Raw genomic sequence first — 27,873 nt, forward strand, 5'->3', positions numbered from 1 at the left:
TTTTTGGTGAGCACCTGGCTGGGGACCAGGCTCCCGACCTCTTTATTTCTAGCACATTCTGTGAAACTTACCTTAAAGCAAGGCTGTTCCAGCGCCGTGATGTCACCGCTGCAGCCACTTCCATTTTTACCCATCTTGCCTCTGGCTCTGCGACTGGCCGGAGCCGCGATGACGTCACTCCCGCACACACGGGCACAGGGCTCGGAAGGAAAGGCACCAGTAGCCAGTGATGTCACTGGCTGCATGTAATGTAAATATTTCCTTATTATAGGCTTACCTATAGGTAAATGTCAGCATCTTTAACCGCTTCAGCCCCAGAAGAATTTCCCCCCTTCCTTCGGCACTGCGTCGATTTAACTGACAATTGCACGGTCATGCGACGTTACACCCAAACGAAGGTGATGTCCTTTTTTTTCCCACAAATAGAGCTTTCTTTTGGTGCCATTTGATCACCCCTGCGGTTTTTATTTTTTGCGCTATAAACAAAAAAATAGCAACAATTTTGAAAAAAAAGCATTATTTTTTACTTTTTGCTATAATAAATATCACCAAAAAACATATAAAAAATTTTTTTTTTCCTCAGTTTAGGCCGATACGTATTCTTCTACATATTATGTATACACACCAAACTGAGCATGTGCAGAGCGTCCCCAAGGTTCTGTTCTATCAGCAGATGGTTTGGGGACTGTGGAAGAAGGGGAGGGTCAGAGAAGAGGGGATCAAACAGACTTTTTACACAATAGAGAGGATTAACCCCTTAGGTTCCACAGTGAGTATAACAAGCATGCTTTATGGCATTGTCGCTCAACTTGTGGTCCTCCAGATGTGAAACTACAAGTCCCATCATGCCTTTGTGAGTCATGCTTGTAACTGTTCAGCCTTGCAATGCCTCATGGGACTTGTAGTTCCACAAAACAGCTGGAGAGCCACAGGTTGGGCACCCATGCATTACTGCATATACAGACGGATTTTACTGTTGTGGGTTTAGTAACACTATAAAGGTAGATGTCTGTCTGGCCTACCAAATCCGCATTAGCCTGAGGCAGAGGATACTCCTGAGTGGAAGGAATGTTTGCTGCTGTTTTAGAGTATCCCGTTGCTTTTGATGAAGGCCTAAGGTCGAAACGCATCAGTATTTTTGGATGATGTTTTTTTGGATGATGTATTTTGCTGTAATGCTTAAATAAATATTTTCTATGGAGAAGCTGTCAAGTTGCTGATCTGTACTTTGTATGGATCTCTCTGAAGTAGAAGTCTATGGAGTCTATACGGTTGATTTACTAAAGGCAAAAAAATTGTGCACTTTGCAAAGAGCAGTTGCTCCAGAGCTTAGTAAATGAGAAGCTCTGCTGACTTCCATCATCCAATCATGCGCTAGCAAAAATAATTTTTTTTTTGTTTTTTCCTTCCATTTGATTGGATAATCTTTTTCAAAGTGGAGCCTTACCTCATTTACTAAGCTCTGGAGCAACTGCACTTCACAAAGTGCACAGTCTATTTGGCTTTAGTAAATCAACCGCAAAGTGTGCGTTTGTCTCTCTCAGTGGGTTTTTGAGTTTCTGGTCACATCAACAAGGCAATTCACCAGAAGGAATGCTATTATGCCCCCACCCCCACCCCTCCAAAAAAAAAAAAAGCAGATCATTTGGGGGTTATCTATTCATATCTTTTGTATGTTTTTTTTTTTTTTGTGAGAACAGGATTTCCCCAGATTAATAATTTATCTCTCTTAATTGGCTTCCTGCCTCTCCCAGGCTTCTGCCCGAAGCTTGTGGTCAGATTATAGGCGGATTTTTAGGCTGTAGCCTTCCAAGCATTTTATTGTATTTTATGCCTGACTATTGGCATCCCAATATCTGAATTTATAATTTTTTTTTTTTTAAATAGTTATTTTACAGACGTTTTACCAGATATGTCACGTGATGAGCAGAGTCCTCTTCCTCTTCTTCACTACTCAAGTGGTGGGTGGTCCAGATTGCTGCAGAGAGTGGCAATTACACGCTGGCCTGATCAACATTTTCTGCAGCATTCTCCTATGATTCCAGGCTGACTCGATGACATTAGACATGCACAATTCATTTTGTTTCGTTCCGAATTAGTTTTTTAATGAATTTCGACAAATTCGTTAATTCATAAATATCCAAATTAACGAAACCCGTTTAATACATTTTTAAGAATATTAGTAAATTTGAATACTCGTAAATTTGAATATTTGTAAATTCGTAAATTCATACATTTGTAAATTCGTAAATTCAAAAATTCTAAATGACAGAAATGTGAAAATTTGGAAATTCAGAAATCCAAAAACCTGAAAATCTGAAATAATACCTAACTAATAATAATGTAACTATTACGAACTATTAAAGTATATGTATTGGAATTTCGTTTCAAATTTGGCAGTTAGTAAAAGTAACTAATATGAATTTATCCGAAGTTACTAATTATCCAAAATAACAAATGCCACATCTAAAACGAAGGGAACGTAACAAATTAATAATAATAAATAACAATGATAATAATAAAAACTTATTACAGGCATACCCCACTTTTAAGTACACAATGGGGTTTATTTACTAAAGCTGGAAAGTGCAAAATCAGGCTCCCTTCTGCATAGAAATCAATGAGCTTCTAACCCCAGATTATTGAATTAATCTTTGATAATAAAACCTGGAAGCTCATTGGTTTCTATACAGAAGTGAGCCTGATTTTGCACTTTCCAGCTTTAGTAAATAAACCCCATTGTGTACTTAAAAGTGGGGTATGCCTGTATTATTATTATTTATTATTAATTCGTTCCATTCCATTCGTTCTTTTGGATAATTCGTAACTTCGCATAAATTTGTATTTGTTACGTTCACCGACAGCCAAATTTGAAAGGAAATTCCAATAGCTATAATTTAATAGTTAGTAATAGTTACGTTACCATTACTTAGGTATTATTTCAGATTTTCGAATTTTCAGGTTTTCGAATTTTCAAAGTTTCCGTATTTTTGAATTTCTGAATTTACGAATATTCGAATTTACAAATTTAATAGTTAGGTATTAATAGCTAGGTATTAGTTATTCTTTCAAATTTTCTGAATTTCTTTCTTATTTTCATATTTTAGAATTTACAAATTTTCGAATTTGTGAATTCACTAATTGCGATCATAACGAATGACCCGAAAAAAATAAAAATAATAAACAAATGAAACGAAAACTAACACATTTTTCAGCAGTGCACAAGTCTAGATGACATATCCCTGGGGGGGTCCCTGACATGATGGGTTAAAAGGAGTTTTGCTGAATGACACTGATGGGGGGGGGGTTGATTTACTAAAACTGGAGAGTGCAAAATCTAGTGCAGTTCTGCATAGAAACCAATCAGCTTCCAGATTGTATTGCCAAAGCTTAAAGCGGGAGTCCGCCAGGAGTTCTGCCGTTTTTTTTTTTTAAAAGCCAGCAGCTACAAATACTGCAGCTGCTGACTTTTAAAATAAGGACACTTACCCGCCCAGCGCGCCCGCGATGTCGGCACCCAAAGCCGATCTCTCGATCATCTCTCGGGTGCTGCCGCCGCCATCTTGGGTATGGAAATCAGGAAGTGGAGCCTTTCGGCTTCATTTCCCGGTTCCCTACTGCGCATGCGCGAGTCGCACTGCGCAATAAGGATGGACCCGCTGCCTCTGGGATCTGTGTGTTTCCCAGCAGGCAGCGGGGGACTTTCGGAAAGGGGCGTAGATCTACGCCCCTTTCCGCAGAGAGCTATCCCGGAAGTGGGTGCAGATACCTGTACTGTACAGGTACCTGCACCCCCCTCCCCCCTGAAAGGTGCCAATTGTGGCGCTGTGGCGCTGGAGGGGGGGAGGATTCCAATGAGCGGAAGGGTGGACCTCCGCTTTAATTGAGCAAGCTGACGTTAGAAGCTGATTGGCTACCCATGTACATCTGCACCAGAGTGCTTGTTTTAGTAAAAACCCCCCTGGGTGTCATTCAACTCAGAAGGGGACTGACAGCAATAGGAACAAGTGCCTGCTGGGGACAGCGCCAGAGATGAGGTAAGTATTGCAGCAAAATCTGCATTTAAAAAAAAAAGTATTTATGTATGTTTTTTTATTTAATTATTTATTTTGAAAGCTTTTTTAACCACTTGCCTACAGGGCACTTAAACCCCCCTTCTGCCCAGACCAATTTTCAGCTTTCAGTGCTCTTACACTTTGAATGACAATTACTCAGTCATGCAACACTGTGCCCAAATTAATTTTTTGTTTGTTTGTGGTATTTGATCACCTCTGGTTTTTTTATTTTTTGCGCTATAAATGAAAAAAGACCAACATTTTTGAAAAAAATATATATATTTTTTTGTTTCTGTGATAAAATTATGCAAATTATTAATTTTTCTTCATAAATTTTGACCAGAATTTATACTGCTACATATCTTTGGTAAAAATAACCCAAATTAGTGGATATTATTTGTTCTTTGTGAAAGTTAGAGAGTCTACAAGCTGTGGTCCGAATCATACAAAATTGATCACATCTGATATACTGGTGGTCTCTCATTTCTTGTGACCCGAACAAGCCAGGAAAGTACAAATACCCCCCAAATTACCCCTTTTTTGAAAGTAGACATTCCAAGGTATTTAGTAAGAGGCATGGTGAGCTTTTTGATGATGTCATTTTTTCCCACAATTCTTTGCAAAATGAAGATTTTTTATTTTTTTACATTTTTTTCCACAAAATTGTCATTGTAATAGGTTATTTCTCTCACATGGCATGTGTATACCACAAATGACACCCCCAAATAAATTCTGCTACTCCTCCTGAGTATTACGATACCACATGTGTGGGACTTTTCCACAGCCTGGCCACATAGAGAGGCCCAACATGTAGGGAGCACCGTCACGTGTTCTAGGAGCATAAATTACACATCTAACTTGTTGACTACCTATTACACATTTGAAGGCCCTGGAGCACCAGGACAATGACACGTGCACTTATGTGGCACCGATGACAGATGGCACTGATACGTGGAACTGCTGACACATGACACTGATGTGGCACTGATGACAGATGCCACTAATACGGGGCACTGATGACACGTGACACAGATGACAGATGGCACTAATATGTGGCACTGATGACATATGTCACTTATACGTGGCACTGATGACACATGGCACTAATACGTGGCACGGATGACAGATGGCACTAATACGTGGCACTGATGACAGATGGCACTAATACGTGGCACTGATGACACGTGACACTGATGACAGATAGCACTGATACGTGGCATTGATGACATGTGACACTGACAGGTGGCACTGATGACAGATGCCACTGATGCATGGCACTGATGAAAGATGGCACTAATATGTGGCACTGATGACACGTCACACTGATATGGCACTGATGGCAGATGGCACTATGTGGTACTGATGACAGCTGCCACTTATACGTGGCACTGATGACAGATGCCACTTATATGTGGCACTGGGGACAGGTGGCACTGGGGACAGGTGGCAGTAGGGGCAGCTGGCAGTGGGGGCAGATGACAGTGGGGGCAGATGGCAGTTTATTTTACTTTTTTTTGGAACTTACGGCCGCTGAAGCCGTTCATCTCTCCCTCCTCACATGCTGTCTCTGTGTGAGGAGGGAGAGCGGTGCTGAGAGATGATCTCATATGTTTACATATGAGATCATCTCTCATTGGACACGCCAATCGTGCTGTAAACAGCCGCTGTGATTGGCCGTTTACAGCGATCTGTGATTGTATGTGTCCAAGGGACACGGCCAGCACAGAACTTCCCCGATGCGTGCTCTCAGGAGCGTGCATTGCGGAAGTAAATAGGAGGACATCCAGGGACGCCTTCCCGGCAGGTAGCGTCCGCGCTGTAGCCATCTATTGGCTATAGCGCGGGCGCGAAGTGGTTAAGCTTACTGCACTGGCAGTTTCAAGAAAACAAAAATGTAAGTGATTCATTTCATAACCAAATATGTTATGTGAATATAATAGCGATGAATATTTTTTTTTTAAATGTCAAGATTTTAATATTTAGATTTTTTTTTTCAATAAAGCCGCAAATACAAAGTAATGCAAAATGGTTTTATCATTTTGAGTGGGCAAAGTCTGGAGACCCCGGCATCTCAGGGCATGGGCTTCTACCCTTTTGGCCGGTACTTTAACCACTTGCCATCCGCACCATAGCCGTATGATGGCCACAGCGCAGACCTGAAATTCCGGGAGGCCGTCATATGATGGCCTCTCCTGGGCACGCTCCTCGCTCGCCCCCTCCAAGGGGTGTGCGGTGCGTGCTGTGATCACCGGGTCACTGAGACCCCTTACCACGTGATCAGCTGTCAGCCAATGAGAGCTGATCACATGATGTAAACAAAATCTTGATAATCGTTTTCGTCCTCATGCTGAGGAGAAAAGAAAACAATCACCAGCTTATGTGCAAGGGACATCAGTCCCGAAGAGGAAGAGGCAATTCTGTCTCATCTGTGCCCACCAATACCCCCTGCCAGTGACACCTACCATTGCCACCTGCCAGTGCCCACCAGTGGCACCTATCAATGCCCATGAGTGCCACCTATCAGTGCCCACAAGTGCTACCTAGTAATGCTCACCAGTGGTGCCAATCAGTGACACCCATCAGTGCCCATCACTGCCACCTATCGGTGCCCATCAATGCAGCCTCATCAACATACATCAATGAAGGAGAAAAATTACCTGCTTGCAATATTTTATAACAAAATATTTAAAAAAATTTTTTTTTTTTTTAGAATTCTGTCTTTTCACATTTTTTTAACAAAAAATAAAAACCGCAGAGGTGATCAAATACCACCAAAAGAAAGCTCTATTTGTGGGAAGAAAATGATAAAATGTCATTTGAGTACAGTGTTGTATGACCGCGCAATTGTCATTCAAAGTGCATCAGCGCTGAAAGCTGAAAATTGCTCTGGACAGGAGGGGGGTTTAAGTGCCCACTAAGCAAGTTGTTAAAGAAGACAATATATCATTTTAAAGCAGTTTCAGCCCTCATTCACAAGGGAGGCGAGTTTGAAATCATGTAAGTTCAGCTTAACTGGCACAATTTCAAACCCGCATTTCATTGCCACTTCAGGGGCAATTTGAAAGATATCTGAAAGATATCGGGTTCCTGCATCAGTTTCCTTTTGTTTTGTTATTTTCCCCTTTGTATTCACCTGGTGATCTGGCCAGTAGCACACCTTCGGTATTAGTGAGACACAACTCTGGAGGAATGAGCACAGGACATACAGCAGACAGATTTGTCTGCCGGGGGGAGGGGGAGTTATGTATTAGGAGTTTTAGAACCAATAACATATTAAAGCCAGACTCCAGCTCACACTTTATAATCAGTTACAGCAGTTACAGCCCGCGATCACCTAGCACAGAGACAGAATGGGGATCTGCCTTTGTAAACAAGGCAGATCCCCATTCTGACAGAGGACATGACAGAGATCTTCTGTTCCCAGTGATCGGGAGCAGTGATCTCTGCAATGTCCCTGGCAGCCCAATCCCCCTACAGTTAAAACACACCCAGGGAACACATTTATCCCCTTGATCGCCCCCTAGTGTTAACCCCTTCCCTGCCAGTGTCATTTTTACAGGACCACAATGGCCAGGAATGCAACACCCACCATTGCCAGGAATGCAACACCCACCATTGTCAGGAATGCAGCACCCAATATTGCATGGAATGTAGCACCCACCATTGCATGGAATGCAGCACACACCATTGCCAGAAATTCAGCACCCTCCATTGCCAGGAGTGCAGCGCCCACCATTGCATGGAATGTAGCACCCACCATTGCATGGAATGCAGCACCCACCATTGCCAGAAATTCAGCACCCACCATTGCCAGGAGTGCAGCACCCACCATTGCATGGAATGCAGCACCCACCATTGCATGGAATGCAGCACCCACCATTACATGGAATGCAGCACCCACCATTGCCAGGAATGCAGCACCCAATATTGCATGGAATGTAGCACCCACCATTGCATGGAATGCAGCACACACCATTGCCAGAAATTCAGCACCCACCATTGCCAGGAGTGCGGCACCCACCATTGCATGGAGTGCAGCACCCACCATTGCATGGAATGCAGCACCCACCATTGCATGGAATGCAGTACCCACCATTTCATGGAATGCAGCACCCACCATTGCCAGGAATGCAGCACCCAATATTGCATGGAATGTAGCACCCACCATTGCATGGAATGCAGCACACACCATTGCCAGAAATTCAGCACCCACCATTGCCAGGAGTGCAGCACCCACCATTGCCAGGAATGCAGCACCCACCATTGCCAAAAAAAGCAGCACCCACAATTGCCAGGAATACAGCACCCACAATTGCCAAAAATGCAGCACCTATCATTGAATGGAATGTTGCACCCACCATTGCCAGGAATGCAGTACCCACCATTAGCAGAAACGCAACATGCACCATTGCCAGGAATGAAGCACCCACCATTGCATGGAATGCAGCAGCCACCATTGCCAGGAATGCAGAACACACCATTGCCAAAAATGCAGCACCCACCATTGCTAGGATTGCAGCACCCACCATTGCCAAAAATGCAGCACCCATTATTGCATGGAATGTTACACCGACCATTGCCAGGAATGCAACACCCACCATTGCCAGAAATTGCGCACCCAACATTGCCAGGAATTGCGCACCCACCATTGCCAGGAATGCAGCACCCACCATTGCCAGGAATGCAGCACCCACCATTGCCAGGAATGCAGCACCCACCATTGCCAGGAATGCAGCTCTCACCATTGCCATCAGTGTAGCCTGAAGGATTAACGGGTGTGATGGGGGTAGGGGATGGGGGAAAAGAGTTCACAGGCCAAAAGCTTTATTGAAATGCCAAAGGATACACATTGGGGAGGGGGGAAGGGGAAATCTTCAAACCTCCTCTTCCTCCTTACAGTCCATCAAGTTATAGTCTCTGAGCAGACTGTGGACCAGTCTGCGACAGTCCTTGATGGATATCCTCTCCCACTGGTGGATGAGGCACTTTCTGACCGCTTTTATGTCCTACTGTGAATGAGTTCCACAGAAGAGTCCATTCAACACACCGAAGTGTGTGATTGCAGTCTGTGGCACAAAGTCTTTAAGTTCAGGTTCCAAGGCCCTCAACAGGTTCTGTGCAAAGGGGCACTCCCAGAAAACGTGCAAAGCAGTTTCCTCCTGGATGATACAAAAAGGGCAGTGCCTGTATCTGCACAGGTTTCTAGCATGCATGAATGTCCTGAGTGGCAACCCCTCTTGGATTTCCATCCATGCCAGATCATTGTGCCTGTTGGTGAGCCTCTTTGAATAAACATTCCTCCAGACCACTTTGCAAGTGGCCTAAGGGAGGCCTGGAACAGTTTCAACAATTTCCAATGCTCTAATAAACTTGTGGATAGTTTTTGGCTTCCACAAGTTGGGCTTAAGTCCATGCAGCCCAAGCTCCTTGATAAACTTAAAAGTATCCAAGTAATACCAAGGAGTGTCCCAGTTGTAGGGGATGGAACTGTCCCATTTGTCCCATCTAAGGGACCTCCAAACAGGCAGGAGGAAAAAACGGGACATTACCGCCAGAGTCCAAATTTCTGTTAACCAAAGTCCTGTGGATGCAGTTACAAGCAAAGAACACCCTCAGTAGAGTGGTGATGTCAGGCAAGCCCTTACTGCCCTTGAGAGGTTCCTTAAACATAACCACCGCTTCACTCTGTCCATTTTGAGCCCCAGATGAAGTGAAACATCACCCTGGTAATGGCCTTGCAGGTGCTAACCCAGGGGGTGCAGGCCAGAGTGAGGGACTGCATCACAGGGAGAATTTCGCTGCGGAGTACCAGTGTTTTACCTTCGATGGTAAGCTCTCTGAGGCTCCAAAGTCCAAACTTTCATCACATCTGTCCAGTCTATCCTCCCAGGACTTCAGGGCTGCGCCCTCAGCTCCAAACCAGACCCCAAGGATTTTAATGAAGTCTGTTTTGAAGCTGAAAGGAATGGGTGCAGAAGAAGGCAGGAACCACTTTCTGAAGAACATGACTTCTGACCTTTGCCCCTAAAGCTTTGCCGAAGTCCTCAATAATAAATGATTGTTATAACATATAGCATAATAATATATTTAATTTTTTTCTAAATCAAAGTTTATTGAATATTCACGTAGAAATTCACAATATCAGTACAGCACAAGAGTGTTAAGGGAGTACATTACCGTATCAGTACAGAATGAGAGAAACAATAAACAAATATGTTCATATAAACAATGTATAGTTGTATTGATGTAAGTTTTAGTACGAAGAAAACATAAACTTATAACCAATAATCAAAACTCAACAAGGACAGTTATCCTTTTGAGCAACCAGGTAGAGTAAGTGTCATCACGGGTTCCCCAATTGGAACATGAGTTGCTGTATATCAGCACCTTGACATGCTCTAGGCGGGTTACCAAGATCTCCGTGAGGTTCCCGGTCGCTTGATGCGAGTCCTAGATTGGGTGAGTAGACTCATTGTTGGAGAGGCGCCATTGGGAGATTTTTAGTTGGGATTATTGTTTAGCCTTATGTATCCATGGTTGTTTGCCTACTTTCTTTTGATGTCTCAATAACTGTTAAGCCGCGTACACACGGGCGGACTGTCTGGCCAACTTAGTCCGTCAGACAATCCGACGGACAGTCCGTCATACTTTAGAATGAACGGACTTGACCACACACACCACTTTTTGAGCGGACTAATACGGCGTACTAAGTCCGCCATACTATCCGCCCTACTTTTGAAATGAACGGACTCGCCCACACACGCGGAGGAAAGTCCGCTCATTTCGAGCGTGTCTCCAGGTAGGCGGGGCCCGCGAAGGAGACGTCGCTGGCCCCGCCGCCTGGTATGGACTTAAAGGGGAACCCCAAGTCCACAACAGACCCTTGTCCGAGCACGCTACCCGGCCGGCCAGGAAAGGGGGGCGAGCGAGCGCCCCCCCTCCTGAGCCGTACCAGGCCGCGTGCCATCAACATGGGGGGGTGCCTTGGGGAAGGGGGGGCCGCGCGGCCCCCAACCCCAAAGCACCTTGTCCCCATGTTGATGAGGACAAGGGCCTCTTCCCGACAACCCTGGCCGTTGGTTGTCGGGGTCTGCGGGCGGGGGGCTTATCAGAATCCGGGAGCCCCCTTTAATAAGGGGGCCCCCGGATACCGGCCCCCCACCCAATGTGAATGAGTATGGGGTACAATGTACCCCTACCCATTCACCTGTAAAATAAAAGTACCAAAAAAAACACAACACACGAGATAAAATACTTTATTGCACAGCTCCGGGGGTCTTCCGTCTTCGGGGGTCTTCTCGCCGGACTCCTCCGCTATCTTCTTGTAGCTCTTTTGCTAGCGGAGGAGTCCGGCTTTCTTCCTCGCCACCGGCCTCTTCTCCCGACTTCGGGGGTCTTGTCCCCCTCTTCGGTTCTTCTCCGGGCGGGAAAAGTCTGCTCATTTCAAAAGTACGGCGGACTGGCACACACACGGGCGGACTGTCCACCGAAATACGAGTCCGACGGACAGTATTACGGAAATTCCGAAATACTTAGTCCGCCAGACTGCACGCTGAAAAAGTCCGCTGAAGCCCACACACGAGCGGACTGTCCGCTGAAATGTGTTTCGGCGGACTAAGTTGGCCAGACAGTCCGCCCGTGTGTACGCGGCTCTAGGATTGCGGTCACCAGATCCCTAGCAATCCCGGAAGAGGGTTCCTCTGGTAGGCATGAGTCTTAACTCAGTTGCAGCATGAAAGATGAAGCATGAGTGAGGGTTTGGGTGCAGGCGGGAGTATTGAGATTGTTGGGAGTGGGATTGCGATCTCTTTTCGCATGTAGGCACCCTATCTGGTAGGTGGTGTTCGTTAATTCTGGTGGGGGGGAAGAGAACGGAATCTGGGAAAGGTGAGAAAAACGGGCCTTACGGGAGTAGATGATATATTATTTAGCTTGATTAAAACTGCACCTTTTAAGCAGCTGCAGATTCTCATTCTCCCTCTTAAGAAAAACATGGTCTTATGGGTAAATTCTATACCCATGAACCCATGACTTTTCCTTCTAGTTAATAGAGCTGGGAGGCAGCATTTGTTTTTTTAGACACATGCCCCCTTCTGTAACACTACAGTGAGAGGAAATCCTTCACTGCAGCATTTTTATTAGACAGCTTGGACCAATGGTGCTTTACCATTGGTCCACAGCTCAAAGCTGTCCATTGAGCTCAGTACCTCTGACAAGAAGTCATAGACACTGTGAGCTCATCCTCTCGGTCTGCTGCAAACAGCGTGTGCCAGCTTGTATTTAAACTGGCTGCTCTGTGTGTAGCTTCTGACAGGCTGCACAAGGAGCTCTGTATCTCCTGAACCATAGGTGGCAAGAGCCCTAAATTTTGACCAGTGGTGGGGTACGACTTCGTGAGTCTCTGTGACCCCAGATCGCAGAGCTAATACCCTCGAAGCACGATCATTTTTTTTTTGTTCATAGCTGCCCTAGCCTGCCCCTATACTGCCCTAGCCTGTCCATATACTACCCTAACCTGTCCATATACTACTTTAACCTGTCTATATACTGCCCTATCCTGTCCATATACTACCCTAGCCTGTCCATAAACTACCCTAGCCTGTCTCTATACTGCCCTAGCCCACCATTATACTGCCTCAGCCCGCCCCCCGGAATTGAACATAATGGTTTGTCGTATAATTTTGCATATAGACAAGGTGCTGTTGCATGTAAATATAACTTCCTGATAAATTAAATTTTAGATTTATTATCATGATATAAAATAATGAATGTTGGGGCCTTTTGGTGGCCATGATTTTTTTTGTTGGGGGGGGGGGGGCAGCATTTCATTCTTGGATCCAAGTAGCATTTCATTCTTGGACCCAGGCAGCACAATGTCTTGGGCCAGCCCTGCGTTTTAGGGTAGATTGGGATGGATCTTAGTATTCCAACCACAGTAAACAGCAGGAGGAAGCTTCTGTTGTTGTTCACAGGATTCTTTCAAGAGTAGGAAACTCTTTTGTACTATCACACAGAGGGGTCATGATACGCAGATAGGTTTACTTTAATACAGAAGCTTTCTGCTGAATATATATGAAATTATGCATTCGGCGCCTTTACACAAACTGGTATTCAGCATCACTTGCTTTTTACAGTACAGTAGTGTGCGTTTAAGAAATCAAATGTTGGTAGACCTTGCCATGAAAGAGATCATTATGATAATATTGGCGATTATAATTTGGCACGTAGCGAGTTCCTAACGCAAACTACGCAGTTCAAACCCAAACTTGCCATTTACATATTTGATGTAAAAACATCGCCTTGTTCCCAACAAAACCATTGCCTTTCCTCTGCATGTATGGTACAATAATCTGGGGTATAATTTGTACATATTTAGAAAAACTCGGTAGTGTGCCTAAAATTGTCATAGGAAAAAAAAAAGGAGTTTTGCATTTATAAACATGTTTTAAGCAAATGCGATTATTATTTTTTTATTCCTGATGTGAAAATCACTGCTAATTAGTTTTGATTAAGTAAGGCATATCCTTTGAAAATGAGAGACAAGTTCCCTTTGCCCTCTAATGAATTGTCTGTTATTTACATAGTTAATTTTAATAACCTGGAGCATTTTATCCATGGGGCTAAATCATTACAGAGATCCTCATTGGAAGCAGTCTCTATATTTACTAATATTCTGTAAGCTTACCCGGAATTAAAGTTTTATTTTATTTTTTATCCTGCAATATTGAACAGCGCACAATAGTATAAAGTATGCCCTGCCGGTTCATGGGCTGTTTATTGGTACAGCATATGATCATGCCATTATCACCCTTTGTATCACTTGCCCCTCCCTTTTAGATTGTAAGCTCTCATGAGTAGGGTCCTCCTAACCTTTTTACCTTGAATGGCATTGTAACAGTTTTGCGGGTTATTTTGTACAGTGCTGCAAAAACTGTTGGTGCTTTTATGAACCCACTATAATAATAATAATGATATTAATAATAATAATAATATCAGTGCATATGAAATAAAATAGATAAAGACTCATGTCAATGACCACATAATCTGACAATAGTTGGCATTTAAATGAGTCCAGCGTGAATAAAGTGCACATGAAGTATCCAACGTACATAAAGTGCATACAATGTGTCCCCCTTCTTAGCCCCTGTACACACGGTCGGAGATTCTGCCAACCAAATCAATCGGATTTTGTCCGTCAGATTTAGTCCGACGGATTGTGTCCGAAAATGTTGCATACACACAGTCGGACCAAGTTGTTGGAAAATCCGATCATTCAGAACATGATGACGTTATTTAGTTACGATGGGACTACGTTCAGGCTAGTAGCCAATAGCTTTGGTCTAGGAATTTGATCTGAGCATGCGTGGCACTTGGTCCGATCAAAATTCTCTACACATGATCAGATTATGTCCGATCGAACCAGTTGGTCGGAAAATATTTCCAACATGTTGGAAAATTGGGTCGGACAGAGATTCGGACGGAATCAGTCCGATGCATACCACACACAGTCGGATTATCTGACGACGCGGTCCGATAAGACACATTCCGACGGATTCTCCGACCGCGTGTACGCGGCATTAGACCACACTCACCAAACAAGCAAAAACCTTCCAGTCCAAAATCAGGCAAATAAATTAACTGATGATGTGGAAAATTCCAAACAAAGACGTTAGGTGCACACTGGATCACAGGAGAATTTTCATGTTCCACCGGTAAAAAAAAAAGAGAAAATTGCATGGTGAAGTGCTGTGAGGCTCAACTGAAATTGTGCACTACGGTGCTACTTACAGGATAAGATCAGAAAGCAACATTTCAGATAAGAAACTTTCCCCAATCGCCGCCCGTACAGTGTGCACTCCATGTAGGCAGGAAATTGGGTCACTGGTTAAGCCGTAGGCCGGAAATTACGTTGACGCGTTTCGTCCTTCCTCCAGGGCATCATCAAAGACATCCACGGAGGGGAAGCTGCCACCCTTCGCCCGTGATGCCAAGGAGAAAAACAGGGGAAGGGGAAGCCGCCACCTGTGATGCCAAGGAGAGCAGGGGAAGGGGAAGCTGCTGCCCTTCGCATGTGATGCCGAGGAGGAGAGCAGGGGAAGAAGCCCTTCGCCCATGATGCCGTGGAGATGAGCAGGGGAAGCCACCACCCTTCGCCCATGATCCAGAGGAGATGAGCAGGGGAAGCCACCGTCCTTCGCCCATGGTGCAGAGGAGGAGAGCAGGGGAAGCCGCCGGCCTTCGCCCATGATGCCGAGTAGGAGAGCAGGGAAGAGGAAGCCGCCCTTCGCCGTGATGCTGAGGAGAAGAGCAGGGGAAGAAGGGGAAGCCACCGTCCTTCACCCATGATGCCAAGAGCAGGGAGGAATGGGAAACCGCTGCCCGTCGCCTTGGTGAAGCGCTGCCCGCCATATATGGGGTAAGTGCCTGTGCTCCTGATGACCTGACCAACTGGATGGAGGGGGTGCACTGTTTGCCGTCCCCCCCCCCCAAAAAAAAAATCACCACCAGCCACCACTGGTTGTAACAATAGATGTTAAAGCCTAAGTTCAGGTATTATTTTATTTTTATTAAATCAGCACAGATAGTGAAAAGCGTCCATTGTGACTGCTATCTCTGTTCAAGTCTTCAGTTCTCTGCCCCTCCCCCCCCCCCCCCCCCCACAGGGGTAATCTTCCAATGCTGTGAGGGTTAAAACAGGAGCTGAACCTGTCATAGGCATTCATCAAAAGTGCTGACTGTGTCCACATTTTCCACTCCCCTCCTCCAATCACACAAGCTGAAGTATAGCTTCCATCAATGAAAAGTGCTTTATGAATGAATGACAAGCAGATTAACCATTTGCCTCCTGGGCACTTTTACCGCCTTCCTACCCAGGCCAATTTTCAGCTTTCATCGCTGTCACACTTTGAATGACAATCGAGCGGCCATGCTACACTGTAGCCACATGAAATGTTTATCATTTTTTTCACACAAATAGAGCTTTCTTTTGGTGGTATTTAATCACCACTGGGGTTTTTATTTTTTGCTAAATAAACGAATAAAGGTCAAAAATCTTGAAAAAAAAACAAACAAACGTTTTCATCGTTTGTTATAAAATTTTGGAAACAGGCAATTTTTCTCCTTCACAGATGGGCACTGGTGGGCATTGATAGGCTACACTGATGGGCACTGATAAGGTGGCACTGGTGGGCACTGATGAGGCTGCACTGGTAGATGGCACTGATAGGTGGTACTGATGAGCCCTGATAAGCGAAACTGATGGACACTGGTAGTCTGTACTGATAGATGACACTGATGAGGAGGCACTGATGGGCACTGATTGGCAGCACTGATATGCACTTATTAGAAGCACTGGTGGGCACTTATTGGCAGCACTGGTGGGCAAACATTGGCAGCACTGATGGGCACTGTTGGAACTTCACTGATAATCAGGACACTGATAACCAGTGCCCTGATTATCAATGTACATGTCTCTTTTAGAGGATTTGCTTATCGTCTCTCTTCCTCATCTCCTCATGCTGACAACTTGAGAAAAGGAGTGCCGACAACCAGCTTCTGTTTACATCCATGATCAGCTGTGATTGGACACGGCTGATCACATGGTAAAGAGCCGCTGATTGGCTCTTTACCTCAATCTGTGATCAGCAGTGTCCAACCAGAACTAGCCAGTCATGCTGTAGCCATCATTCGGCTACAGTGCGGCCAGCAAGTGGTTAGTGAAAGATCCACCTCCTTCATTACTAGAAGCTATAGTTCAGCTTCTATGAAATAGGAGGGGGGCAGAAAGGATGGGCATAATTGGCACTCCTTACAATGCCTAGGATAGGTCCAGCAAGTGTATTAACCCCTGAAGCACTAGAAGATTGGCACTGGGGGGGGGGGGGGGGTATAGGGGTCAGAGGACTGAATATTATAACTAAGACAGCAGCCATCAGCACAAGGGACTGTTATCACTGAATGTAAGTACTGTCCTGTCTCTTGTGCTGATTTAAAAAAAAAAAAAGTTAACTATGCTTAGGCTTTAAAACTGCTAAAGGGTCCATGCCACGGCTCCAAACGCCCAACCCAGGGCCGTCTTTAATATTGATTGGACTCTGGGCAAAACTTTTCTTGGGGCCCTTCCCCATGCAGTTTTGCTCTCCACCTGCTCTGAGACATACAATAAATAGCAGCTAGACTTAAAATCAGTTTACTGAATTAGCTCAGGCAGCAATTGCGATTGGTTGCCAGAGGTTACAGTGTATCATTACCGCTCACTGACTGGTTGCTAAAGGTTACAGCACACATTACGGCTCACTGAATAGTTACTAGAGGTTATAGCACATGATTTTTGCTTCTTGATTGGTTGCTAGAGATTACTGTGAATATGACCTCAGGGGGGCATGATATACATATGAGTGCCGCTGGCCGCTGCTATTTACATATGAATGCAGCCGCTATTTACATATGAATGCTGTTAATTTACATGTAAACACAGGGTCTGCAGGTGAGTCATCTGTACACAACAATAGGGCAGAGCTGGGCACCATTAGTAGCAGCACTTCACACTGAGATATCGGGACATAGCACAGGACTAAAACCTTAAGGGATGAGGGAATTTAAACCAGGATAGCTGGCAAGTATGAGGCAGCTGCTTTGGGCCCCACAACAATGACAGGGCCCAGGGCAGCTGCCCCTTTTGCCCTACCTTAAAAACAGCCCTTGGCCAACACCCCTGGTCTAGGGCAAAACCACGCTATGTGTATGTTTTGTTAGGAAGCTAGAAGAGGCTTTCAGAAAAGTTTTATTTAAGTTTTGTTCCAAACCCCACGGCCCCAAGCGCCCAAGCCCCCGGGTCTAGGGCAAAACCACGCTATGTGTATGTTTTGTTAGGAAGCTAGAAGAGGCTTTCAGAAAAGTTTTATTTAAGTTTTGTACCAAATTAGTTTTTCCTTAGCAGGGGTGTTATTAATAATTGCATGTCATTGTGTCCAACGGTTGACCTGCTCACTGGGTGTCTCTAATATTAGCTCTGTCACTTATCTTCTACACCTGGGTGAGCCTCTGGTTAAATTCCTTCATATTTTGAATGGTCCAGAACCTAAACCTCTGGAATGTAGGCTAAATGGTCACTGATTTCAGCTCCATCAGCAGGCTCACCCACACACATTAGAATGGGGAGCAAGAAATCATGTAATGGGAGGCTGCAGTGCTATCCTGAAGCACAAGATGATTGTATAGAACTAAAAATTACCATAAAGTTATATTTAGAGGTGTATTTACTAAAAACAAATAGACTGTTCACTTTGCCCTTAGGTTAGTGAATGAGGTGAATCTCTGCTGACTTCAATCATCCATTTATGTGCAAGGTAACATACTATTGTCTTGCACGGGATTGGGTATTATTTTCTAAGTGAATTTTCACAACATTTACTGAGCTAAAAGGAAATTCCCTTGCAAAGTGAATAGTGTCTTTGCCTGTGGTAAATCAACCCCATAGCGTATTTTCGGAATTTAAGGAGTGTCTTTCCATTGGTTCTTTCTGCTCATAATATCTGTCCTGGGTCACATGTATTTTTTTTTAAAACACTGATATCGTCATATGAACTCCAGCATAAACATTCATCTCACATTTTGTACGTCAAGCCCATGGTATTTGACGTAAATAATTCTATGGGGTTTCTGCACCCAGATGGGTTAACTTTAAAAACCATAACTGGGCAGTGTGTAGTTCCTCCAATTAATTCGGAATGAGTATTACATGCACTGATATTTCCATGAATACTAATTAGTCTGATAATGATTGAACTCTAAAAACTGCTACCGGAATTTTTTTGTTAGATGACAGAAATAATGAGAAAAAATTAACCTAATTACATTTTAAAGAGGTCATATTTAGATAAACTATTAGAGAGGATTGGGTTTTATTATTGTGCAGTAAAGTCAGAGATGAAGCTTCGAGTTCATCGTTGATAGTTTGACAGATTTAGAATCAGACCTAACCTTTGGTTCATCATTGCACAGTCATTGAGGTGCTAATTCACGCACTTTATTGGCCATTATTGAAACTTTAAACAACTTTGTCATACAAGGGCATATTGTAGCCTACAGTAATGGAAAAAAATAATGACGTGCAAGATGTCTGAAGCTATGTTTCTGGTTCTTACCCAGACAAATTCCCTTATTTTGTTGATTGGGTATACTGAGATAAGATTGTGCCAGATGAGTATGTCTCAACCACGCTTTAAGGGTTATTTACTAAAACTGCAGAGTGCAAAATCTGGTGCAGCTCTGCAAAGAAACCAAGCAGCTTCCAGGTTTTATTGCCAAAGCTTATTCGAACAAGCTGAAATTGGAAGCTGATTGGCTACCATTCAAAACTGCACTAGATTTTTAGTGAACCAGTTTTGGTAAATCTCCCCCTTATATGGCTTTTACGCTTTGCTTTGCCTAATGGTATTACCACACTGAATCAGAAGTGGGTCCTTACCTCTTAATCCTTCAGGTACCAATATAGGTTTTCTGCCCTTGTGACATTACTTATTTTGCTTGGGCCAAGAATTACAGTTACAGGTTTCATCTGTAGCTGGGGCATGTGTGTGGTAGTGCCGGACCAAAAGAACTGAGATATTGGTGCTTTTGGATTTGACCCAGAGTGAGTTCTCCTTTAAAGGGGCTGGAAAAACTGTGGCTGTGCCCTTTGGAAAGAGACCTTATTCCAGTCTTGCACGCTATCTCTAATGGTCTCAAGAGAGGACTTACAGTAGAAATCAACGCTTTGAGGTGAGTGTTTTAAGTGAAAATGTCCAAATTGGGCCCAATTAGCCATTTTCCCTCCCTGATGTCATGTGACTCAATAGTTACAGGGTCTCAGTTGTGAATGGGGAGCAGGTATATTCAATTTGGTGTATCGCTCTCTCATACTGGTCACTGAAGTTAAACATGGCTCCCCATGGCAAAGAACTCTCTGAGTATCTTAAAAAAAAAAAAGAATTGCTGCTCTTCATAAAGATGGCCAACACCAAGGGTGCCCAACCAGTGGCCCGAGGGCCACATGTGGCCCGCGACCTCCTTCTGTGGGATCGCAGATTGACAAGCCCAGATCATGAGTTGCAGACCCGCTATCCCAGAGCATCTGTGTTGTTAATGAAGCCGGCAAAGCAAGCAGCTGTTGAGCAGAGCTGTATAAGCTGATGCTTCCTGTATAGCGCCATCTCCTGCCACAGGTGGAGTGATACCAAATGCACTCTGCCAGGGACAGCAACAGCAGGCAATACCTGAATGGAAGACTGCTATTAAAGGTCAGTTTTCAGTGTATATATGGGCATATCTGCGCAGTGGTTACTGGGCTACTTCAAACTGACCCTCAGACGCAGTGCACCTTCAGGTAACCTGCACCGAGACATAGTCTTCTGTTATTACCTGCGGGTTTGGCGAGCTTTCAGAAAGTGCACCTGCAGGATATAATAGAAGTCTATGGCAAAGTGTAGCTAGCCCACAGGAAAGACACAGGTGCACTGAGCTGCATTAGTGTGAAAGGCCCCTTTCACACAATCGGTCCAACTCAATCAAACCCTCCATTCACCTCTATGAAATGGCAGATGTAAACAGATTTGTGTCCTTTTACACCTGCCTACCACCAATCTGATTTGCTAAAAAAAAAAAAAAAAACAGAGGGGATCAATCCCCTTCCGTTAGGGCGGATGGGATTGGAGGACCCATAGAGTAGAGTGGGCTGTGTCCGTGTCCACTCTGCATGGACCTGTCATCTGCCTACTCTGCTCATTGTGGCCCACGACCGGTTACCAAGTTGCTTAAGTGGCCCTCGCTCTTCAAAAAGTTGAGCACCCCTGGCCTAGACTATAAGAAGATTGTCAAGACCCTGAAACTGAGCTGCAGCATGGTGGCCAAGACCATACAGCGGTTTAACAGGACAGGTTCCACTCAGAACAGGCCTCTCCGTGGTCAACCAAAGAGGTTGAGTGCTCGTGCTCAGCGTCATATCCAGAGGTAGTGATGGACGAACGTTTCGCCCGGCGGTCGTTTCGCGGCGAATTTCCGACTTTCGCCGTCCGCGGGTTCGAACGCCTTTTTCCGTCGTTCGCCCCGGCGGACTTACGTGTTTAATGTATACAAGAACTTTAACCTTTCGTGACACGTTTATCATGTGTTACAGGACAACCAATTGAGACATGACAGCTCATGGACACTTGGACATTCCCCCTAACCTATAAATACACCCGATCCGGTGGCCATTTTACATTCTTTCTTCTGTCACTGTAGGGAAAGGATCCTGTGTGGAGTAGGGACAGAGAAAACGCTAGCTATTTGGTACACAAAAGTTCTTTTCAGGACTGGTATAGGTGTTAGGTCAGCAGCCTGAGTTTCTTTTGTCAGTTTAGATAAAGGGACAGAGCGCTGTATGCTGCTATTTTAGGGACAGCTCAGCCAGATTAGTCTTTCTTCATCATCATCATCATCATCATCATTAGCTGTTACTATCAGGTCCACAAAAGAGCTGTTCCAGCTAATCGTTCCAGCCTACTCTTTTTTGCCAATTTGTATAGGGACAGGCAGGAAGCAGTGTGTCAGGCAGTGAGGATAATTTTAAAGACTTGCTGTTACTATTAGTTCCACAAAGGTTCTTTTCAGGACTGGTATCAGTGGTACGGTAATAGGCTTGTACACGTATAATATTCTTTCTTCCAAATATAGAAAGAATATTATACTTGACTGCTGCCCTTCTGCTGCAGTCTGCTAATCATTCACAACTCACTTGTTCCACAAAGCTCTTTATCAGGACTGGTAACTTGGTCTGTCTAGGGTGCTACGGTACATAGGCTTGGGTGCGGTACAGTCTGCTGTTCTGTAAGGACCGCTATCGGTCCACAATACATAGGGTTGCCGTGCACTACTGCTGACCGCTGCCCTATACTGCAGCAGTCCTTCAGCGGTATAGGGACTGACGCACAGTCTGCTAAACACTAATACACAACCTGCTTGGTCCACAAAAGTTCTTATAAGGACTGGTAACTTGGTATAGGGTGCTACGGTACATAGGCCTGAGTGCGTTACAGTCTGCTGTTCTGTAAGGACCGCTATCGGTCCACAATACATAGGGTTGCCGTGCACTACTGCTGACCGCTGCCCTATACTGCAGCAGTCCTTCATTGGTATAGGGACTGACGTACAGTCTGCTAAACACTAACACACAACCTGCTTGGTCCACAAAAGTTCTTATAAGGACTGGTAACTTGGTATAGGGTGCTACGGTACATAGGCCTGAGTGCGTTACAGTCTGCTGTTCTGTAAGGACCGCTATCGGTCCACAATACATAGGGTTGCCGTGCACTACTGCTGACCGCTGCCCTATACTGCAGCAGTCCTTCATTGGTATAGGGACTGACGTACAGTCTGCTAAACACTAACACACAACCTGCTTGGTCCACAAAAGTTCTTATAAGGACTGGTAACTTGGTATAGGGTGCTACGGTACATAGGCCTGAGTGCGTTACAGTCTGCTGTTCTGTAAGGACCGCTATCGGTCCACAATACATAGGGTTGCCGTGCACTACTGCTGACCGCTGCCCTATACTGCAGCAGTCCTTCATTGGTATAGGGACTGACGTACAGTCTGCTAATCACTAACACACAACCTGCTTGGTCCACAAAAGTTCTTATAAGGACTGGTAACTTGGTATAGGGTGCTACGGTACATAGGCCTGAGTGCGTTACAGTCTGCTGTTCTGTAAGGACCGCTATCGGTCCACAATACATAGGGTTGCCGTGCACTACTGCTGACCGCTGCCCTATACTGCAGCAGTCCTTCAGCGGTATAGGGACTGACGCACAGTCTGCTAAACACTAACACACAACCTGCTTGGTCCACAAAAGTTTTTATAAGGACTGGTAACTTGGTATAGGGTGCTACGGTACATAGGCCTGAGTGCAGTACAGTCTGCTGTTCTGTAAGGACCGCTATCGGTCCACAATACATAGGGTTGACGTGCACTACTGCTGACCGCTGCCCTATACTGCAGCAGTCCTTCAGCGGTATAGGGACTGACGCACAGTCTGCTAAACACTAACACACAACCTGCTTGGTCCACAAAAGTTTTTATAAGGACTGGTAACTTGGTATAGGGTGCTACGGTACATAGGCCTGAGTGCAGTACAGTCTGCTGTTCTGTAAGGACCGCTATCGGTCCACAATACATAGGGTTGACGTGCACTACTGCTGACCGCTGCCCTATACTGCAGCAGTCCTTCAGCGGTATAGGGACTGACGCACAGTCTGCTAAACACTAACACACAACCTGCTTGGTCCACAAAAGTTTTTATAAGGACTGGTAACTTGGTATAGGGTGCTACGGTACATAGGCCTGAGTGCAGTACAGTCTGCTGTTCTGTAAGGACCGCTATCGGTCCACAATACATAGGGTTGACGTGCACTACTGCTGACCGCTGCCCTATACTGCAGCAGTCCTTCAGCGGTATAGGGACTAAGAGTTTTGTCACAGGGTGATTTAAAAAATGACAGGCAGAGGAAGAGGCAGGCCCTTCCGCAGGGGTGGTAGGGGTAGGGCAGGAGCAACAGCCTTGAGCCAAAGTGGGAAGTTGCAGAAGGTGCGTTCAATTACTTTAAAGGACGCACCAGACTTGGTTGAGTGGCTCACTCAGCCTTATTCTTCTGCACCCTCCTCATCCTCTCGATCTGCACCCTCTTCTTCACTCTCTGCTATGTGCACCCCCAAAGACACTACCACCAACAACACCACCACCACCACATACCTTCCGCTTGAGTGCAAATGGGGGCCTTCATGCTCCAGTGTTTTAATAGGGACCCCCGTATAAAAAGCATGAGGGTCAAGGACCAGTACTGGGTGGCAACGTACTTAGATCCCCGGTACAAACACAAAATGGCGGAAATGTTACCGCCGTCGCAGAGGGCTGTCAGAATGCAGCACTTCCAGGCCTTGCTTCGAGAAATGCTGCATTCTGCTTTTGCGTGCGCTGGCAGAGGAGCAATTCCCACTCCCAGAGAAGGATTTGCGGGTACCAATCCAACAGCGCCTGCAAGAAGAGGCCGGTTTGAAGATGTGTTGGTGACTTCGGATATGAGGTCATTCTTTCAGCCGACCCATCGACAGGTGTCATCCGGATCCAGCATCAGGGAACGCCTAGACCGTCAGGTGTCCGACTACATTGGGTTAACGGCCGATGTGGACGCTCTGAGGAGTGATGAACCCCTAGACTACTGGGTGGGCAGGCTTGACCTCTGGCCAGAGCTTGCCCAATTTGCAATCGAACTGTTGGCTTGCCCCTCATCCAGTGTCCTGTCCGAAAGGACGTTCAGCGCAGCAGGGGGGATTGTGACCGATAAGCGTACTCGCCTAGCTCACGACAGTGTTAACTACCTCACATTTCTAAAAATGAATGAGGCATGGATCTCGGAGGAATTCAACACATGTGATCAGTAGACCATGTATATGTCTATAAACAATTTTTGGAATCAAGCACACAGACCTTCTTAATTCATTTGGCTCACTTCCCTGACCCAAAAAAGCACACCGTACTATATGCCCCTACCCTCCTCTTTGAAGAGGTTGAGCGGTGTCATATTTCTACTGGGGCTGCTTATTATGAGGGGTTCCCACCATCCCTGTGCTGTGCTGACTTCCTCCTGGGTGTTCTTATTATGAGGGGCTCCCACCATCCCTGTGCTGTGCTGACTTCCTCCTGGGGGTTCTTATTATGAGGGGATCACACCATCCCTGTGCTGTGCTGACTTCCTCCTGGGGCTGCTTACGGTGCTGCTGTCAGCGCTGTATGTCACGGAGCTGCTGTCAGCGCTGTATGTCACGGAGCTGCTGTCAGCGCTGTATGTCACGGAGCTGCTGTCAGCGCTGTATGTCACGGAGCTGCTGTCAGCGCTGTATGTCACGGAGCTGCTGTCAGCGCTGTATGTCACGGAGCTGCTGTCAGCGCTGTATGTCACGGAGCTGCTGTCAGCGCTGTATGTCACGGTGCTGCTGTCAGCGCTGTATGTCACGGAGCTGCTGTCAGCGCTGTATGTCACGGAGCTGCTGTCAGTGCTGTATGTCACGGAGCTGCTGTCAGCGCTGTATGTCACGGAGCTGCTGTCAGCGCTGTATGTCACGGAGCTGCTGTCAGCGCTGTATGTCACGGTGCTGCTGTCAGCGCTGTATGTCACGGAGCTGCTGTCAGCGCTGTATGTCACGGAGCTGCTGTCAGCGCTGTATGTCACGGAGCTGCTGTCAGCGCTGTATGTCACGGAGCTGCTGTCAGCGCTGTATGTCACGGAGCTGCTGTCAGCGCTGTATGTCACGGAGCTGCTGTCAGCGCTGTATGTCACGGAGCTGCTGTCAGCGCTGTATGTCACGGTGCTGCTGTCAGCGCTGTATGTCACGGAGCTGCTGTCAGCGCTGTATGTCACGGAGCTGCTGTCAGCGCTGTATGTCACGGAGCTGCTGTCAGCGCTGTATGTCACGGAGCTGCTGTCAGCGCTGTATGTCACGGAGCTGCTGTCAGCGCTGTATGTCACGGAGCTGCTGTCAGCGCTGTATGTCACGGTGCTGATGTCAGTGCTCTGTATTACGGTGCTGCTGTCAGTGCTCTGTATCTCCTGCACCCTCTTGTTTGCCTACCCTGGTCCCTGACCTTCCCTCTCCTCCATTGCCTTCATTAGCTCCATAGTCCTGAATTGTCAGAACAATTTCCCAAATAAAAAAAAAATGCTTGTAGTTATCGATCCCAAATTCACCTCATACATGTATTATGCTATTGTCCAGGTGGTGGGACTACGTGCTACCCCCTAATAATTACCCCGTGGCCGCAAATTCGACCTAAAGGTTTGCGAAATTCGCCTCCCATTGAAGTCAATGGAGCCCGCGGCGAACGGTCGTTTTCGCGAACGTTTGTGTCCGTTCGCGTTTCGCGTTCGCGAAACGTCCCGTCGGAAGTTCGTCCATCACTATCCAGAGGTTGTCTTTGGGAAATAGACGTATGAGTGCTGCCAGCATTGCTGCAGGTGTCAAGTGTGTGCAGCTGTAACCAGGTGAGGAGTACAAAGACAAGTATCATGGTCTAGAGCTGCATGAGTGCTGCTGGCACTGGAGAGCTACAGTTCATTGAGGGAACCATGAATGCCAACATGTATTGTGACATACTGAAACAGAGCATGATCCCCTCCCTTCGGAGACTGGGCCGCAGGGCAGTATTCCAACATGATAACGACCCCAAACACACCTCCAAGACGACCACTGTCTTGCTAAAGAAGCTGAGGGTAAAGGTGATGGACTGGCCAAGCATGTCTCCAGACCTAAACCCTATTGAACATCTGTGGGGCATCATCAAACGGAAGGTGGAGGGGCGCCAGGTCTCTAACATCCACCAGCTCTGTGATGTCGTCATGGAGGAGTGGAAGAGGACTCCAGTGACAACCTGTGAAGCTCTGGTGAACTCCATGCCCAAGAGGGTTAAAGCAGTGCTGGAAAATGATGGTGGCCACACAAAATATTGACACGTTGGGCCCAATTTGGACATTTTCACTTAGGGTGTACTCACTTTTGTTGCCAGCGGTTTAGACATTAATGGCTGTGTATTGAGTTATTTTGAGGGGACAGCAAATTTGCAGTTATACAAGCTGTACACTCACTACTTTACATGGTAGTAAAGTGTAATTTCTTCAGTGTCATCACATGAAAAGATAGAATAAAATATTTACAAAAATGTGAGGGGTGTACTCACTTTTGTCAGATACTGTATATATATATATATATATATATATATATATATAGTATATATATATATATATATATATATATATATATATATATATATATATATGGTATATATATATATATATATATATATATATATATATATATATATATATATATATATATATATATATATACATATATATATATATATACATATATATATATATATATATATATATATATATATATATATATATATATATATATATATATATCGTATATATATGTTCCATTACAAAACACAATGAACACTTGCCAGTAATATCCAAAATGCTCTGGAGGTTTATAGCTCACTATAGTTCAAAAAGTCTCTGTACTACACACCATTACCGTCAATGAATCAGATGTTTTATTTCCATCATTAAAACATGGATCGTAGTCCCCACTCTAGATCAATAAATATGAGACTGCACATCTCGTGCTCAACATCTTCTTCAGCCAGAGCTGAACATTTGTCATCTTCATAATAAAAGGTTTCCATTCTCTGATTAATATTTAAAAGTAATAACATGACCTCGGGTGGCGTTAAACATACCTTTAGCCTTTGCTGAGATCAGGTTCATCATGTCTTTTTTCTGAAATAATTATTCTCTGGCTCAGAACAATAGAAGATAATACAGTTCAGCTTTATGATCTTCCCCACTTGCATTCATTGTTATCCATTCCAGGCGGCTTCACAGATCAAAGTATAGAGAAAAAAGGAATGTAATCCTGATAGCATATACTTGTACTACAGAACATTTACAGCAGTGGAGAACCATTAGTTTAAATCAGGGCTAGGTAGCCCGGGGAGGTGGAGCTCTACCTGAACAACATAAAAAAAAAAGAAAGATCACCAGGGTTGCAGCAGGGTTCCTTTTTTTAAAGGAGGTAACCTAGAAACGCCCCTTAAAACATAAGCAAGGTTTAAAGAGTTTAGGGGTTAGTAGTATCCAAAGCAGATTTCATTGAATAGTAGCCTAGGTTTCAGATGCCAAGAGTAAGGTAATGCAGAGGAAAAAGGGTAAGTAACACAGGGGTAAGTAGTATGCAGT

This window comes from Lithobates pipiens, unplaced genomic scaffold (assembly GCF_037356315.1).
Source record: "Lithobates pipiens isolate NorthernLeopardFrog02 unplaced genomic scaffold, aLitPip1_a1.2 Scaffold_25, whole genome shotgun sequence".
Lineage (NCBI taxonomy): Eukaryota > Metazoa > Chordata > Amphibia > Anura > Ranidae > Lithobates > Lithobates pipiens.